At 41.5% G+C, this 19,507-nt stretch overlaps 1 protein-coding gene across 2 annotated transcripts in view; it reads right to left on the reverse strand.

Moving 5' to 3' along the window:
- FAM168B (family with sequence similarity 168 member B) overlaps positions 1–19,507 on the reverse strand; it is a 72,995-nt gene that overhangs the window by 22,783 nt on the left and 30,705 nt on the right. Inside the window, exon 1 of one of the 2 annotated variants that reach the window (XM_027464496.3) lies at positions 1,403–1,553. The exons of the other annotated variant lie outside the window; for it this stretch is intronic. The gene's annotated coding sequence lies outside the window, so the exon portion shown is untranslated. Of the gene's footprint in view, positions 1–1,402; positions 1,554–19,507 lie in introns of those variants that run through there. 2 annotated transcript variants of the gene reach the window in all.

The following is a 19,507-nucleotide window of genomic DNA, read 5'->3' on the forward strand; positions in this document are numbered from 1 at the left end:
AGTTGACACCTCTGCACAAGTTCGCAGGTGAAGGAAAAGACAAAGCTGGGAAGATTGTTTGCAAGCATTCCTCCCCTGCTCCAGCTACGAGATCTTCTTTCCATAGGGGAGTAAGAATGACATACCTGCAACCATCCCTCTGTAACTACACTTTTTTCAAGACTAAAAAGGAATAAATTAAGACTTCAATCCTTTCTGATGAATAGCATTCTCATCTCTAAGTCTATCCTACAAGTGGTTTGGGATTTTTTTTTTTTTTTTTTATATTTAATTCTCACTTTTAAATACCGAATAACAGAATTGGAATAACCATACACTAACAACAGCACTAGTTGTGCCCAGTATCAACAAGAGCAGAGACTGTATGAATACATATTCACGACACAACATAGTTAGCTCCAAAAATCATTTCTTAATAAAACCAAAAAAACAACAAAAAACTAAACATAAAACTCAAGATTCTGCAGGTGAACCAACCTCATTTGTACGCTAGTGGCATTGTTCTAGTTTTCAAAAAAAAATCCCAACACTACCAAAAGCTTTTTACTTGGAGAAAAAACAACACCACCACACTGACAGAGGAAAAAAACAAACAAATGGCCAAGCACTTCTTGAAGGCTGCAATTTCTGTTATTGTTATTGTACAAGAGAGTGACAGTTGCCAGCTCCAATCCTTGCACCTCCAGCACAACTTTGCGACCATGTATTCAAATATTTTTGTTTGGAAGATGCAGAATAATGCAGCTGAACTGTCAATTCAGTGAGGGTGAGAACTTAGCAGTCTGTGTATTGCCAAGATTAGGGTAAGTTCATCGATGATGAGAAGTAAATAAACCTCAAACTGAAAGTGTGGAAACGCAACACACAAAGAACCACATTTATGGTGTTTTGGTTAAATCTGCAAGCGCTGATTCTTGACAAGTTATCATCCCACAACGCATTTTTGTTTAGTGTCGGTTTATTCCGTGTTCCTTTTGGAAAGGAGACGAAGCTGTCACAAGTTCCACAGAGCGACGGAATCTCACAAGGCCCCTTCACTCCTCCTACTTTCTGACCCGGGAATTACTACCACAAAAACTCCGCGCCGGGAGCCGCGCACCACACGAGCACGGCGCTGACAATTCCAACCTCCCGGAACGAAATCGCCTTAAGCGCAGCCAAAAAGCCCCGGCAGAGACACGCAGGGGATAACCGAGCGCTCGGGGCCGGCCTCACCCAGCCCTGCTGAGGCCGAGAGCCGCGCGGCGCCGCTCGCTGCAGGCCCGTGGGGTTATTTAACGCCCGGCGCCCCCTTCCCTTCCCCCCTCCCAAGTCTGACGGGACGCGGGGCCCTCCCCGCACCCGCGATGGCGCCGCCGGGGTAGGCCGCGGGGCGGGTGGCGGTCCCGGCGCTGGCACTCACCGGGCTGCGGCGCTGCGAGCTGGGCCCCGGCCGGCTCGGGCGGGCTGCGGGGCGGGGCGCGGCTGCGGGCGGGGCGGGGCGGGGCCGGGAGGGGAGGAAATTTGGGGGTGGGGGGGGTGGGGGGGGAGCTGTGGGGGTGCAGCGGCCGCCGGGCGGCTCCGGCTCCTCCGCGCCCGGCCGCACCGAGCAACTGCGCAGCGAGCCTGCCGCGACGTCACTTCCGCGCGGGGGAGGGCACGCAGCGAGCCCCGGGGGCGGAAGCGGCCGTCACGTGCGCGGAAAGGTCCCCCCCTCGTGCGGGTGCTGCCCCCGGCACGTGACCTCCTCCTCCTCCTCTTCCCGCCCCGCCGCCATTTGGCTCCGCTCCGTGAGGGGAGCGGGGCGGGCAGCGGGGCCCGGGCTCTGCGCAGCCCACACCGATGTGTACCTGGTGTGAACAGCAGAGAGCTGCTGAACTCGTGTCACTAACATTCACCCTGATCAGGGATGTGCAGGATAATTAACGCCCTTTTCTGCCTTCCCACTGTGCGTTAATAAAAAGCTGAGGGGTGTTACTGTTCATTGCTAAATAGCGTTAAAGGACGCCTCTAGTGTAAGTTTTAACTTGTCCCAAAGTGTAAAGTGGAAAATAGTCCAGCTGAAACAGAAACATGGCAAAGCAGCAGTGTGAACTCTTGCACATGGGCAACATAAAAGCTAATCATTGTCTGGTTTGTGCAATTATTAGTCTCATACGTTAGCTATACTCCTGTCAACCACTAAAATACAAACATAAATGTGTTTGAGAAATAAAAAAATAAAACCAGAAAAAGATGGAAAAAAATAATAAAAACAAAGACTTCCCATTTCTGATGTTTCTCTCATCCCTCATGGTTTCCGTAGCAAAATGTACAACTGGCAGTGTTCTCCACAGCAGAATTGCAAATTGATTCGCAGCTTGCTGGCTTTTATGACAGGGAGGACAGTTTGCACTTTTCTAATTATGCTGAGATGCCTCCCACTTACTGTAATACACTTTCCAGAAATGCAAGCTGGCTTACATCAGTCGTGCTGGTCAGCTGCAGAGAATACTACAATGTACAGAGAGGCGTTATATTGACAACTACATCACAAACAGAACTCTACCATTAATATCTAGACAAGAGGGAGAATAATGGTGACTTGGTCTCTAGCACTGCAGTGCAATACTTCTTTGATTGTGATTTGTACAGGTATTAGGAGAGAGACCTATGTGGGGAACAAGAGGTCATAACTACTGCAACCACAATAATAATAAAAAATGCTTCAGCATACATAATGGTAGACACTGCAATACATCTGTTGGAGATGCCTCGATTTTTAATTATAAGAAAGTGATGATAATGACAGTACAGGGAGAGATGCCATCTGTAGAGAGAGAATAGCTGCTCCAAAATTAATTCTCATGTTTTGTGGAAAATTCCTTTTTTTTTTTTTTTTTTTAATCATAATCTTGCAACTCCCCCATTATTCTGCACTGCTCAGAATTTTCTCTGCTACCACCTGTCTTGTCTGGAATTGTTTGAACTGCTCTGGAAATCTGTGCACCTACAAAACCTATGGACTTGCCTTGAAGATAACTGTCTTGGATAGCCACCACCCAGTGGCATCCAGAAGCTATTGCACTAATGTGCCAATTGCACCTGGGTAACTGTTTTCCACCTTTGTGTACAAATAGCTGGCTGGTTATTTACTGTCTCCTTAATACGTTGTTGGCTTTTTTTTTTTTTCTTTTTTCCAATTCTTTTGAATTGTATTGTCTGTGATTCATAAGCCCAAAACAGAAATTCCAAAGGAAACAAAACATTCTAGCATGCAACTTTTCGGTGGAGATGTGTGGAGAGTCATGTTAATTCAGGATATATCTTAACAGCTTGTCTATATTGTTCAGAAGAGTTGCATATAAGCCTGTAAGGAAAAAAATATTGACTGAAAAGAAGATTTAATGACTGAAAAGTAGTTTTGATTGCCTTCAGTAAGACCAATAAATACTATAAAATTATTTGTGAGCATTTCTTACTTTTGGCTTCTTACATTCCTACTCCTTTCAACACCATTCAGAAGCTCTTCTCATGCTCCTTTTTTTTTTTTTTTTTTTTGGTTATTGTTCCATGAGATCAAAATGTCATCTCTGAAGGCTTTAGAACTTTCTCTATTATTAAAAGGCTTAAAAGTGTATTTTTTGACTAAATGCTTTGGGTACCAAACACCACTGAATGTGTGGTATGTGGATGAATAAATGTGTAAACATGTTCTGATTTTCTAAGGGCATTTGCCAGAACCCTGCTGATGCATAAAGGACATAAAAATATATCAGAATGACATTTTTCCTGATTTTCTCCCTTTCTCAATAGTACAGTTTTTCTTCCCTTTTTATGGGATTTTAATTACTTGAGGTTTCTGTATAGAACACATCCATTTCCATAATGACAAAGCCCATCATAGGTACTTTTATCAGGTACACAAAAGCCTCTGAGAAAAATAATCCATGTGGACACCAGCTGTAGCAGAGCTTTAACTCAAACTCAGAAATGAAAGATGCATTATTCAGCAGAACCATTGCTTTTGATTCTGTTTTATGAGCATCAGAAGTATTTTCACTTGGTGCATGCCTACTTTATGCGTAGCTAGCATAAGGAAAGTACGCTATGCCTCAGCTCTTCCCTCTCCATGATTTACATGTTTGTTTTTTGAAAGGCATTCAACTTGGCTCTTAATTCCAAAGCATAATCCGATAAAAGTAATTAATATATGTAATTAAATAACCAGACTAAACACTATTTCCATTGCAGTAGGAACTGAAAGCATGCAACAGAAAACATGATAAAATCTTGATATTAATTCAAAACAAAAGTCTGAAAGCTAGGAATTACAGTATTAAAGACTAGCATGAAATTAAAACAGAATTTGAAATGTGTTTAAATATCAAGGCGTCACAAATCAGCTCAACTCTATTCTGTTACTACACAGATAAATATAAACCCACGAGGTGAAATCCTTACTCTACTGGTTACATTTCTTTTCCACTAAATGGAGGTAAATTTTAAGCTTCTATGTACTATTCAGAGTAAGCAAGCATTGAGCAGCAAGAAGTCAATTGCTGGAGTCTATGCAGCCTTTTGCAGGCAGATGTGAGCTAGCTTTGCCCATGCTCCAACCTACATAAAACCATATAACAGTACTTTTACAGAAATCACTAAAACATGTTTGTTTTAGTGCAAGAGTATGTATTAGGATATTTTTTTTTTCTAGAATTTGGAAGGATAAAAGAAAATGTGAATACTTGTCTGCTATTCCCATGTTTTATGTATATTTTAAACACTTTTGATGCTAGCAATTCTTGTTAACGGTGCATTCATTTTTGCACAAGGTAAGTGTTTAACTTTGGTGATTTTTCTGTTGGTATTTTTTCTTTTGCTTAAAAATTATTCCTGGCTAGCGAGGGCTGCTTTCTGGAATCCATGGTTATAAACAGTTGACGTTTATGCAGAATAAATGTAGGAAACATATATTTCTTTAATGGATAGACTGTGGAAAATGGAAAAGACTTTTCATTTCTTTATCGAACATAATGGTGAAAGAGCCACTACATAAAATACAGTCTGCAGACAGCAGTGCTCAGCAATCCAGGCTGTGTGGGTGAGGGGATTTCACTGACAGCTGCATGCACGGGCAGCAGTAGGCAGGCTGACACTGATCGCGCTGTGCGTGCCTCTCCAGGACAGCAAGAACACCAGAGGATTTGACAGACGACCCAAAGAAAGCTAACGAGGCAGTCAGGACCAGCTTTGGGATCATGACCAGAATGACCCTGCCTGGCCAAGGGCTAACTGAAAGAAACCAGATGTATGTGTAAAGCAACTGGCTTTGCTTAATTTCTATCATGTTCAAGGAAAAGGACCTATTTATATTCTTTGTAAATCAAAAGGGCTATATCAAAGTAATACCCTACTCCAGTCCCAGGTTTTTCTAACAGACAACAACTGACAGTATTCCAATATTGACCACTCACTCAGGTCAACCAAAAGCTATATTCTGGATTTATAACTCCAGATGAAGATGTTCTGGGTATGTTAGGTGGGTAGGATGGATGGAAATAGAAGAGGATTGACTAATTTTGCAAGGTATGCCATTTGGGAGATTTGGGAAAATGGTTTTGTTAAAACCATGCAATGCATCCTTACTCTGCAAAGCCGTTGTGTACCTGTTTAATGCTAGCCATATATGTGAGTCTCTCTTTCTCTCCTTCTGCTTTCAGTTCTTGTCCCCAGTCCATACGGGACCCAAGCAAAGGCAGTTGGGGACCATGTGCCGTTCAGATCTGGAGCTCTAGGCTGATTTATACTCAGTCACTTGGGGATGATGCATGTGCAGCCAGGCAGCGTGTACGAGTTCTCATGGACTAAATAATGCTTTGTGCGGATGGAAATGTTAGCATATTCAAGCCAGGAATTTTAGCAAGGCAAGACTGAGTATTCAAAAGCTGTAAATTTTCAGAGGATTAAAGCTTGGCCAAATTTGAGTTAATAGTAGGACAGCAAAGAGCCATTTCTGTGACAGCAAGGCACTGATCCATGTACTCTACAGAATAAATGTTCCAGTGTCTTCCAGTGAAACAGCTTTAAGAATCTTCTCTGTGAAGACAAAATATTCATTTCTTCCACAGCCACCTTCTTGGCTACAATTGAAGAAAAACTTAGACTGAAACTTAAAATTATCAGCACAAGAGAAATCTCTGAAATGGAAATTTGCCTGAACGGCATTCGCTCGTAAGTTGTAAAATAAAGATTTATATTGGGATGTGCCAGAGGATGTTCATCATAAATATATGATGTGCATGTGTGTGTGTCTGCACATACACACACAATACACACATAGACACACACATATTACAGTGCTGCTACATCACTGAACGTTTCATGAACAGATCCCCAAATAACTGTGTGCGCTGGTAGTAAAAATGTAAGAAAACAATTGTTGGACATTTCAGGGATGTCAAAATTGTGGCAAAAATGTTCGAAGTAGCTGAATATTGTGTGAAGTTGAATGGGTAGTTGCTGCTTACAAGTATCATGATTACATGCTGTTTCCATGGAAACTTGGGATGGAAAATAAAAAGCCAGTTTACCTTCATCTTGAAACAACCCTTGCTGGGGGGGGAAACAAAAGCCGACATTCCTCTGGTAGCTGAATAATTGCCTCACTTAAAGAATTATCAGTTTTATTTACCGTATTGTTAGATACTATGCAAAGTTTCAAAAATCCAACCAAGTGAAGCTATGGATAGGATAAGGGATGCCGATGTTGTTAAGAACCATAGCACAGTCCAATTTATTATTTTTCCTGTGCTACTTGCTGAAATGGTGACTATTAAACATTTTTTCTTCTAAGTTTGCTTCCAGTTATTTTGTGTCACTTCTAAGCATTTGGCCTGGTAATTCTCCCCATGTACATTTTTTTTCCTTCTGTTTCAGCTTTGGCAATATAATGAGCGAAGCATGCTCTAAGGATGTGACTCATTTCCATCAAAACAAGCTTCCTGAGCACCACAAAAGAGGCAGGGAGTTGACCACGGGCCCTGAAAATTTTTAGGACAATTTTCAACGTGAATCAGTTGGCAACATAAACAGAACAAGTTATTCCTATGTGCATCCAGTGCCACTGTAGCCAGCTCTATGGCTGAAAATCAGAAGACTACACAGATGGTACCATCTGACTGTCTTCTGCGAATCGTTCTGGTGCTGAAAAACCCTTCTGGGACAGACGATCATAGCCACAGAAGGGTCCGTAGCAGACACACATGCTACACCTGTCGATGTCCTGTTGAATCCCCAGCATTTGCCAGGTATCTCTGCGCTATTGGGCCGGCACATGCCAAGCACAAAGGCTTGATGATCAGTGATTGAAACCTTGTGCCACTAGAGGTTTTAAGTTCCATTAACAATGTGATTAAAATCCTGATTCTAGCCTGGCTGTGAATGCAGTAAAAATTGTGGCTCTTTGAGCTCAAACTCATCTCCGGGTCTGGAAGCTGAACACCGGTTTCCCTTGTCCCACCAACTCCTGCATTGAAAGAAGTGCAGGCAGCAGGCCAGGAGCTGCTGGCACGTGGTTCTACACTGAATCTTTAGGATGAGTGTTTAAAAGTCTGTGATGGTACTCTTCTTTTATGCAATAAGCTTGTTCTTTCTTTATATACACCAGCTCATAAGCCAGGAGTTCATTTTATATAGACATACATAGTCCAGTTTACATCAGCTGCAAATCCCAACTATTTAATCAGAAAAAAGTGTTGTTACTGCTATATGGAAAGAAATACAATTTGCAAAAATCCTGAAGTTGGTAGTTTTCTTCTTTTGGGACACAAGCTCTTTTTGAAAAGCTGTACCGTGTGACAGCTGAATGCCATTCAGCATTGTCACTTTTAACAGCATTTTTGAAGTAGTTTAAAATTATTAAAATTAACAACACTGAGACACTTTCAAATGGTAATGATGCTGCACTTCTGCTCTGATAGATACCTGTCTCACTAAAATCCACATTTGAAGCACTTTAAAGCAGAAACATCCACTAAGATTAATAAACTCAGCTTGACAGTTCCTAGTCCAAGTGCTTATAATGACAGAGACGAAAGGCTTGAGGAGTTATTGCAGAAAAGTGATAATTATCTGACAGACATTTCCATGACATTTTAAAGAAAATGTGAGCATCCAGTGCTCTTTTCACCTCCTCTGTGGTAATGCTCATCAGTGGTTTCTGTTTGCCTATCAATATATTCTGCTTGGAAAGTTCAAGTAATCCAGCCAAGTGCTGACACTTACATGATAATAAGAACCTACAGGGAATTAGTTTCTTCAAGAGCTACTGTCAGAACTTTATTAGAAGTAGGAGAACTCTACACTCACTAAAAATGATTAAAATTACTCTTCCCTATCTTCAATCTCTGTCAAGCCTATACCTAAAACGTTCCTAGTCCCCTCTGCTGTCAGGCCTTCTGCCACACGATTTGTCTGTGACAAACCCTGCTCATAACAATCCTCTGCTCCTGTGTCACCGATCCCAACAGCAAGTCAATTATTTAATTGTTAATTAGCCGTTAGCCACAAGGCTGACCACATGATGCGAGTAAGTACGGGGAAATGGAGTTTACCTATGTCTGGTTTGGACAGTATTGAACACGTCACTTTTCAGTGCAAAGCCTGACCTACCAAACCAGTGGACTCCCCCTCATTTTCAATTACCATTCTCATGCTATCCAATCTAGATGAAACTTCTACTAGGTAAACATGCCTTCCCCCCACCCCTTCATAAATTGCTTTTCTCTTACTGTTGAGTAATATCCAGGGAAGTACTTGATAGTGAAACTCCATTCAATAGGGCTATTTTACATTATCCCAATGCTGCACATTGAGAAATCCTATTGTGGCTACCTCCCTCATTAAAAAAGCCAGAAAACATTTTTATGATGAAGTTAGGCTACATTTAAGGAAATCCCTCATGTTTCATAGCCCTTCACCACAGGAAAATGCATTCCTTAGTTGATGCCTTCATTTACAATATGCTATTCTGCTTTGTGGCTCTGTTTCATGGAGCAGCAGAGCGACGCTTCACTGAGACTGATCCACAAGGCATTAATGAAATAAAAATACCGTATTGCTCATCTTGATATAAGCAGTGGTTTTGTCTGTGTTCTCTCAAACTTGATGTTAAGTCACCACATAAAATTAGGAATATTTCAAATCTTGTGGTGCCCTGGATTTTATATTTACTGAGTTTCTGAGTTAGCTAGCAGATATATTAAAAATCTTAAACAGAAGCTCTTCCTACAGCTCTGGATCTAAGGAGATGAAGGAGTACCTAGAACATAGTTCATTCTACCAAGCAAAATATGTCATGTTTTCATGATAAGAACATTACTACTTTTTCAGAAGTTTCATGTGAATAGCTAATGTGTCAAGTCTACAAGCAGCAACAAGAAGGCTTGTATATTAACCCAAAGTTTTCATGTTTTTCTAAACCCCTGGAGTATGCAATGCTGTTATTCCCTGCTCACTCTAGTTATTTACACACTGCCGGTTTTTGACAATTACTTCTGCAAAATGAAGTAATCCTTCACACTTTTTTTTTTCTTTTTTTCTTTTTTTTTTTTTTTCCAAATGCTGGGTGCTCTCATAGCTTGCACAGCTGGACGTGCAGTGTGATTACAAGGATGTTCTGCTTGCTCTGGGGACCTTGATTCTTAATCCTTCATGTCTTCTTGATGCTAGTTTTGTTTCTGAAGTAACTAGATTTTGTAAACTGGTCTTGGTATGAAAGTAGTACCTTATGTCCATAAATTGAATTCTGGGTTAGATGATTCTTTATTTGCCCTACTGTAATTGCTTTGTCTGTAGTAAATAGTGTCTCTGCCTGTCTCTAATAAAATTTTAGTTTACTTACTAAATTTATTTTACTACGACTTTTAGTTTACTTGTTTAGTAACTTACAGTAGCAAAGATTAAGAATTAAACGAAACAAAACCCTCAAAAGTGGGATCCTCACAACAGACACTGCTCTTGGTTCATGCTTCAATCCAGCTCCTGTTCCCGGAGCCACATGAGTGCAGCCAGCTGCACTTGCACTGCTGTGCCCACGTCTGCGTGCCCCGGGAGCCAGCTGGCTCCCAGCAGACTGTAGCTGGTGTACAACCTGACACAGACACCAAGGACAGAGAGTGAATGCTGGTGCTGCAGCTGCTGTGCACTCTGCTGAGCAGCAGCCTATATGACACAGAGCCTAAAGTGGGTGCAGGTCTTAAAGTGAACCGAAATCTGGAAACAAAATAATCAGCTATCCACCTAAACAATTACTTTCAAACATGTCCATGGCACATAAGGACAAGTTACTAAGAAGCACATATTAGACTGCACAGGCTCTGAGGGTTGCATTTCTACAAGTTTTCTGTACAGATAAGTGGTGTCAGGCATTTTTGAAGTATTACTGGCTTGCAACAACTGTACCTCACCATGACAGCTCTGAGAGTGAGAACCCTTCTCTGTGCAAGTGAGGCAAGATGGGCTTTGTTACACTGGATCTATTCTTCCTGTGAAACTGAGTTTGTAAAGAGATCAGTAATGTATTCTGAGCTGCAGCAACCAGCGTCCATATACATGCTGCTTTCATAGCGCTTATGCATGTGACAAGAGTGCTGGAAGATTTATATCAAAAGAGCATTCTCCTCAGCTGTCCCCAACCCCTTGAAAGCTCTGTTTATTCCCTGGTAAACTGAGTCCACTCAGTGTATCACTGACGTGAAAATAATTAGGCCACTGTCTCCATCCTTTCAGTGTGTACCTTGCTCCTTGCCAGCTGAGGCTGGCAGAGATGATTCCAGCAGTGATGATTTTTTTCTTCAGCTTCAGGGTATAAAGAGTGATGCTGGGAACGAGATACCCTGTTCTTCCCTAGCTGGCAGTCTTTTGACATAATTAAAAAATGGGGCTCCTATTTCAACTTGGCATCATTTTTGCATCTATTTTGTGTGAAAGCAAAGGGTTCCTAGGAGGTCAATGAAGTTTTGATAAGGGCAAGTGCGTTGAGGTAAACTGGAAAAAAAACATTTGCACAACCTGATGCCCACGTTGTATTTCTGTTATGGTTGTATTAGATGTCAAGAGGATGTGTTTTATTCCCACACGTGCTCCATGAGTGAAGTATAAAGTAAAACTGACAAGCTCCTAAGTAAACTGTTGGGGATGCTTGTTACTGTCTCATAAGGAAAGGGCATTGCTGTAGATTGCCTAACTTACTGCTCTCCCTGTCATCATCTGCTCATCATTCCAAGCACAGAGGCTGGAGGTGAGGGCATCAATGGCATACAGAGCTTCAGTGGACAGAAACAAAAGAGAAGCATGTGAGTCAATTAGCAACGCAAGTTGGCAACGATAGCTTCCTGCCTTCAAAGACAGAAGTTTCCAGGAATTATTCTTATCCAGGAATCCCACTCAGCAAAACGAAGTTTGCAGACTCAGAGACAGAAAAAGAACTTGCTGTCACCTGCCTATGTAGATTTTAAGGGTAATATACATACTAATACCTTCCAGCATTTTTCAAAAGTATATATGCTTTTTAATCAGGCCAGCACTATTTATGTATGGGGTGGAGCTCAGTGCTCTTGCAGGGCAGTACAATATTACTGGGAGTACTGCATGTCATTCTAAACGCTTCTGTCTCCCCCAGGGAAACAGCTAACAGAGCTTTAGGCAAGCTCTGGAGAAATGAGTACTCCTCTGTTGTGTAATAGCCTGAGGTGAGCTGTAGTGATGGTTACAGGCACTGTTTAGACAAGATGAAGCCAATGTTTTCTTGGAGTGAGTGAAGCCGAGTTCTCTGTGATCCTCAAGTAAGAAGTCTTCTTGGACATTTTCAAAACACTTCAAGATACAGCAAGAAACTTATATCCAGATTTTTTCCACTTAGATGCAAGCCCCTTACATGTCTGGATCAGGAGCAGGATCACTCAAGGGTTTCTGTTTATTCAATGGAGAGACAACAGTACCCTCAGGGAGTGACTGGGATCTGAGGGGCGTGGATGCGCTGTCTGGAGAGGCCTGTCTGTCGTCCAGAGATTATAGGGGGAATCTACAGCAGCTACATCACTGTCACAGTGCCTAAATGAAGTATTTGGAGTTTGATGGGATGAATTGGTATCATAGAAGTATCTGAAACGTTCCTCAAAAATTGAAGAAGGAAGATGCCACACATTCCTTAGATTATAAAATTGATTCCTAACTGCTTCTTTACCCACACAATATGTTAGCAAATCCGTGCTTCTACCTATACAAATGAGGACACCTTGGGAAGCTTCCAGGAAATTCTATTACATTTTATAACTTGGTTGGTTCCGGTTAGGCTCTGCCAGCACTGGAGGCACCATATTACTGTGGCTCAGTGTCTGGCAGGGAAAAGGACATTTGTAATGAAGGACGTGTAATGAAATATAACGAGGGCAAGTGTAGAGTCCTGCATCTGGGCAAGAACAAACCCAGACAGCAGTATAAGTTGGGGACTGCCCTGCTGGAGAACAGTGAAGGGGAAAGGGACCTGGGGGTCCTGGTGGACAGCAGGGTGACCGTGAGCCAGCACTGTGCCCTTGTGGACAAGAAGGCCGATGGCATTCCTGTGTGACCTGATCTAGGTGTTCCTGCTCCGGCATGGGGATTGGACTAGATTATCTGTCACAGTCCCTTCCAGTCCCTAACATTCTGTTATTCTGTGATTCTAAAACTTGATTGGGTTAGACAGAAATACCATAGAGCTTCAGAGAAGTTAGGGCAGGTGTATAGATGATATGCTGATGTGATGCAGAAGGAAGATGAATTTATGCATACATGAATTTGCTATATGGAGATCCCTTTCCAGCTCCAAGTCTCAGAGGTGTTCTCAGATGCCAGTCTGCAGAAGCCAATCAATGATGAACGTGAGGAGTGGGGATGGGTTTTTCTTTCTTACTGAACCAGCCTAATTTACCTAAGCAGCTGCTTCGATTCAGCACAGACGCCTATCAACAGGAGTAATCCCAGTGAAGGCAGTACCTGCAGTAGACACCTTTTATACCCTGAGTTAGGATTATTAGATTTTCAACTGTGCTAATTCTGATGGAACTTGAACTATCTTGATATGCCTTCAACTTTCTAAGTCCCTATTCTGCAATTATTCTTTTTCTTACATATAGTAGGGCCTGGCTGAGACTAAAGCCCATTGTGTAACCTAGTACTACACAAAACATAGCAAGAAGAATTCACATCCCACAGATGTTACATTTATCAGAAGGTCTGTAGCTTTTTCAGACACTTACTTGAGGAAACAACATTTGCAAAATCAGCCTTAACTCTTATGTCTTTGGCTAAATTAATTTCTTTGCAGACATGGATATTTACTGAATGCTATTGCAGAATTGCAAGCCAGATGATGTACCTTGAAATACAAGCACAGTTGGCAATATAACTGCAGTGAAACCCCAATCCTTGAAATCACTTTATCTATTGTTCTTGCTTGAATGGTTTTGAAAAATAGATTTCTGCTTTGGAGCCAATTTATCAGTGTTCTAAGTAAATAAACAGCGCCTGATCTGGTAAATCAGTCTCCGAGATGGGTTGTATTCACTCTTTTTGTACCATGTCTTTTAAATGGCAAGTTAGTGAGGGAAGGCTGTCTCAGTTTCCATACATACAGTGCACAAGAATGCCCAAGCCTCTGTAATTACTGTGATACAAACAACAACAGAACTTTCAATTTCTGCTTTGCTGCTAGATCATGGGTCAAGTAATGTAAAGAGCCCTTACTGTCTGCTCTGAAGCCTTTTTCATAGAGATGAGGTTTTCAGCAATCGATCCACACACTGTAAAAATCAGTTGCACGCTGGCTCCATGCCTGGACTTTGATTGTTCCCATCACTGGTTTCTGGTGAATGCTTTCTGCAAGGTATATAGAAATTGTCGAGTAATTGTCTGTTAAGCTTCTGTATATGCAAAGAACATACAGTATGGAGAGCTTTATCCTCTGTAGGTTTGTCAGTTACTGCACAGATCGGCATTGCCTTAGCATTTTTCACAACATTCTAATTAAGGGCGGTTTCTTCCAGTGCTGGCCCAACATATTAACATAAGAAAAATACCTTCAGTGCTTGAAATAAAAATATTTACAATTTTCATTCTGCTGGTCTTTTGTAACAACCTGCAAACACTTCCAGACCCAACACAGTAAGGAAACAAAAAGAAAGAAAACTTTTGCCCTGACTCAAGTTCATTATGACTATCTTGGCAAAGTTCAGGCTGCCAGACCCTGTAGCACTGGTGTGTTACCATGTTAGCAGCAAGGGATAAAAGGGATGTTTCTTAACATTGTCTAGGCATACATTTCTATCTTTTGCAGCCTTTCTACAACAGGAAAACCTAGGTACAGGCTGGAAGGAAAATACTCTGCATGCCAATAAGATTCATACTTGAACTATTTCAGGCTGATATACCATCTAGAGAGTTGTGCTTAGAGTAGATTTTCCTGCATATTTTCTGAGGTGCCCACCTCCTTTTTCTTCTACAAGTTGGATGCTGATGCTATGCTTCGTTCTCTGTTCCTCCTCTTCCAGGCCTAAAATGTTTCTGCTTCAATGTCTGTGTCTGACCTTCAACTCGATCACACTGCTCATAGGTCCTGTCCTAACTCACAGAGTTGTAAAAGAGAAAGAAATTTTGACAGAGGAGAACTGAGTAATTTAAAGTAGTTTTGGTGTTGTGAGAAAAAATGTCAGGAGGTGCAGAACAGTAAACGCAAGATATAATAAAAATCTGGGTCCACAGGTTATATGGAAGAGTGGAGGTTTGAAAAGAAGGAGAATTAATACAAAGCAGTAGATGAAGAGAGGCATTTCTGAGGCACATTTCCATGCTAGTCTTCTCTTTGTTTTGCTGAGAAATATTTTGCTTCTGGCTTGTTTGAGCAACAGCAAATGACACTACCCTGTGTGGTGCTCTACTGCTGCAAGTCGGTCAGATCTCAGTGGGGTATACTTGGCAGAAACATTTCTTAGCAGAGAATTCAGAGTACCTGGATTTGGCTGTGTATAATGCCCTGGCCTTCTTTTAGGGCAGTTTCTGGAAAGTAGCTGTCAGATTTTCTGTTTTCACTTGGAGAAAACCAGAATACCTCAGGACTGTATGACAAAGCTGAGCTGCAGAATAAAGCACTGTCAGTCAAGAAGCTTTACCCTTAGCCAGAGCTCCTGTTGCTTAATAAAAAGGCATGCAGAGGCTTCTGGGAGATGCTGTTATTGGAGTTGTTTGCTATAAAAAGCAGAAGTCAAGCATGAACACTTCCTACACATTTCAGCGTAGCTAGTACACAGCACGATAACTCCAAGAAACAACCAATCACCATTCTGCACTTGGTGACGACGTGCTTAAACCTCTGACTCCTGGAAGGGAAGGCAAAAAAGCACGGGATCTATGACAAAACCTCCTGAAGACATGACGATTTTCACTGATTCCACTGTTGAGCAGGCTAGGTTTAACAGGAAAGTTTCAACATGAATTTAAGCCAGCACAGAACAGGATCTTCAGAGCAAAAGGACGAAACAGACTCGTACATTTGCCATTCCAATGAGATTCAAGAATAAAGTTTGGCAAAGAAGATGCCCCCTCACCAACAGTTATTCCAAAGTTGACTCTTGACTGATGTCCTAATCTTCAGTAACAAGCAACACGTAACAGAAGCTTCTATACCTAGCTTTAAGTATTGACAGACTAGAATATAGACCAGGAGCAACTATGGTGGTAGCCACTGGGCAGCCTGACCAGGGAACGTAAGCATATGTTGACTTGGCACCAGGAGGTGTAGATCAACTTCTCCACATTGGCCCAGACTTTCAGAGTGACTGTATTTGAGACTTACTGTCCCTGCCTTGTGCTTTAATCTCTTCTATGAAAATGGAGTGTAATTATTTTAGTCTTTCCTTCTTCTCTTGCCACGTCTGTGTAAATCCTCTCTGTGAGAGCTATCTTTAAATGCTAATGGAACAGTACAGCCAATGTCAAGTAAAGGTGAGATCCAGAGCCAAAGTAATTCAGAGGAAAAACTCCCACTGACACCAGCTGCCTCTCAGGTCCAAACACAGTTATTAGTGGAAATCAAAGATGTGTTGTAGAAATTGTTTTCTCTCTTCCTCTTTGGAATGGCTGCAATGAGACAGGGTTTTTTGTTTTGTTTTGCTTTTTGCAAGTTGCCTAGACCACCTCTGGTGATTCTGTGCTTTTAAAAACTGCCTACAAATAAAAGCAAAATCCAAGCAGGCAGTTCACTAATGGTGAAATGGCTCTCTAGTGGTGTGACCTGCAGGGATGTCTGATAAGCCTGTGGTCTTTCTCGACTGGTTTGTTTTTGATCAAATCCAAACAATAGAAGCTGACAATGAAATCCCACAGTCTCACCCAGAAAGTTCCTCAGCTTTCGGCCAGGCTTTTTGTTTCTCTGCTGTTCGCAGTGCACTCTGCAATCTGCTGCCTGGCAGGCTACACTGGCCTCAGCACCACGAAGCTGCAGGCAACATCTTATTTGCATGTAACTTGCCCTACTGTTTCCTCTAGACTAAGTTTCTGAAGAGATCGTTGTATTTGGGAAGCATACGGAGGTGTCTGCAGTGCCACAAACCACAGGCCAGAGGAAGGCAAGAGGGCAGGCATGTTTTCAGTTATGGATCAAAAAGGAGTATTCCCTACCTTCATCACAGTCTTCTCATGCAGTTGAGCAAACTGTCAGTATACTAGAGGAGGCAGTTAGGCATTGTCCTGCTTAAAAGTGAGTCCCATTTTCAAAAGCAAATTAGGCTTTTCTCACCTCTGAAGCCTTGGCCCCACAGATTTTCCTAGGCATGTCTTGAATTCAAGTTCTGGAATTGCTTTGAAAATGCAAATCTTTTCTATCGATGCAGCGGATGGTTGCGTTGCACATCACCCTTAGCAAACCAAAACTCCCAAGGGCAATGAGAACTGGGAAGACAAGTGCACAAGCCCTTCCTTGTGTGTCTGCAATCACAATATACTTCCATGATCCCCAGAAGTATGGCTGCACGTCCTACAGTCTGCATTGCTGTGTCCTTATTCCCAGCCACATTCAGCTGGAGCAGTCTGTGAGCACGCTGTTTTCCAGATAACGTTATACAGATACACTATGTTTTGCAATTACATGTTACGTTTTGCTGCATGGATATGCCATGTTGCATACATGTACTTGAACGGAACAAAACCCAAAGAGACTTAAAATTTGTGCCCTTCACTTCAGTTCCCCACATATTCACCTTTGCGGGTAAAATGATCATGTGCCAAGGAATTTTAATCTTGGGTGCAAGGCCACGTACCCCTGGGAAGGGTAGAAGCTAAGAGCTGTCCACTGAGAGAAGTCAGGGTGTTGAGGCAGTCTGGATAAAGATTTTTCTCAAAGTCTACAATTTAACTTTCTGTTTGAGACTACTATATTCACAGCTGAGACAACACAACCTTCTGCAAAACTAGAAATATGTCCTTTTCCATCACCCTCTCATAAGGGAAACATTATATGTTATTTACAAACTGCAGAGTTGGCAGTTTTACAAAGACTTAATCAAGCTTGCTTTATTTTTGGACCTATCTTCTGCTCTGCTCTTCTCCCCTAGTCCCTACACCTCCTTTCAAATTGCCCTCAAACTTCCTAGTTAAGTTGTGGAAAATTAATAAAAACAATAATAACCATATAACAGATTCGGAGCCCTAGTTCTTTTGATTCATATTCAAGTGTTCTCTAGCAGCAGATCTTTCTGCTGCAAATAGAGTTGTTTGGTCAGCTTCTTAACATTTTTAATTGCTTTTAATATCTTTCATTTCATTAACTTGCAAGCAATGCTGGTTCTTAATTATTATTATTTTTTTAATCTGGTTGAGCACTTTACTGGTTGTAGTAGCATTAACTGCATTAATTATAGAACTTAGTAATGCTGGCTTGTATTTTAATTAAATTAATTTGTTTTACTTTAATGAAAATGTGTGTTCTGCCTGGTTTAGAATTAAAATACATTTTATGAACAGAGGTATGAAATCTGAGATTTAAATTTCAGCAGCATATAAAGAATCTATGAAGACCCTCAAATAACTGTGGAGATTTAAACAACTACGTTGGTAGCACTCAAAATTTAATGCACATCGGAGAGACAACCATTATGCCAAAGGCTACCATACAGCTCAATTTTTACAAGTACATTTTTCAGAACAGCAATTTCTTAGGCATATAGCAATTTAATTTTCCAATCGAATTTTAACTGGTATGTTGTAACTACAGCTGGCAAACTGAACTTCAGCCTTGGTTTCTTGGACTCAGGACAATAACTGCATTAGGAAAAAAGGGCTTTGGTAACTCTGAAACTTTGATTATTATGAATAGGCTTAAAATTTCAACAAAGTTTTTACTTCCATGCCTCAGTGGCAGACACACTTTTTTGTCTGTTCACATTCAGAGAAAACATTCAGCTAAATCTTCCAGTTCTTTTGCTCTAGGTACGAGGACTCAGACCCTCAGCTCTGCAGCACAGCTAGTTAGAAATGCCCTGATGAAAGTTTCATCTGCAAATGCAGAACCCAACACGTTTAATTCAAAACACTTCAGGTTTTACTGGGATGATAAGACTAACATATATTTGTATGGGTTTCCAATATATGCTAAAGTTTCTGGCAAACTGAAGATCTAGTGGTTCCTGCATCTGTGTTCATAGCCCTAATTGGGCTTCCAAGGTCAACACAGCACAGGACATGGCTCCAAACAGCTGCTGTACAAACTCCTGACGTTCTTCTGTGGCTGTAGAGGTAATTCATTCTGGAACCACCATGATAGCTTCTCACTGAATTTAAAAATTATTTTAAAACTAATCGAACCAAAGTTTTAGACAAAACTGGACAGCCAACACTGAACACATACCAAAAAGGAAGCTGTCCCATGGTGACTGCACACCAATGATAGGATCTTTTGATGCTCCCAAAAACTCAAGAGGAGTATTTTTCTTTCTGGAAGAAAGCTGCTCACTCCCCCAGTCTAAAGATTCTAAAGAGAAGATTCTAAAGAAATACTTTTTCAACAACTGAAGGCAAATGGTTTTAGCCTGAGAGAAAAGCGTCCTACATGAACAAAAATGAATTTGTTGCAGAATTTACTCCACACAACTCTTATTTACTCATTTGTTCTGAAACCTGCAGTTCTATTTATAGGTAGAAGATCTCCCTTTGACAGAGGGAGTTAGGAGAATCTTATCAAGTAGAGATAGAGCACTGACAGCATTAAACTAGGATGCTGCTAAGTGTCTTTGCTAACTATGGTGCATTGTGCAAATTAACTAAAGCAAGAAGCTTTGGGCCCCTTACCAAGGTCAGTCTCCTAATAAGAGTGTGAGCCTATCCTGAGAAACTGGCAGAAACTGGTCCTGTGGATGGACAAGAGCCAAGGAGCAATTGAGTCTGCACAAAGACAAGAAAGAGGTCAACTAGTGGTGATGAGGAAGAGTCATCAACCTTCATCCCCATGACCCCCAAAGAC

Source organism: Anas platyrhynchos, chromosome 9, assembly GCF_047663525.1.
Source record: "Anas platyrhynchos isolate ZD024472 breed Pekin duck chromosome 9, IASCAAS_PekinDuck_T2T, whole genome shotgun sequence".
Classification (NCBI taxonomy): domain Eukaryota; kingdom Metazoa; phylum Chordata; class Aves; order Anseriformes; family Anatidae; genus Anas; species Anas platyrhynchos.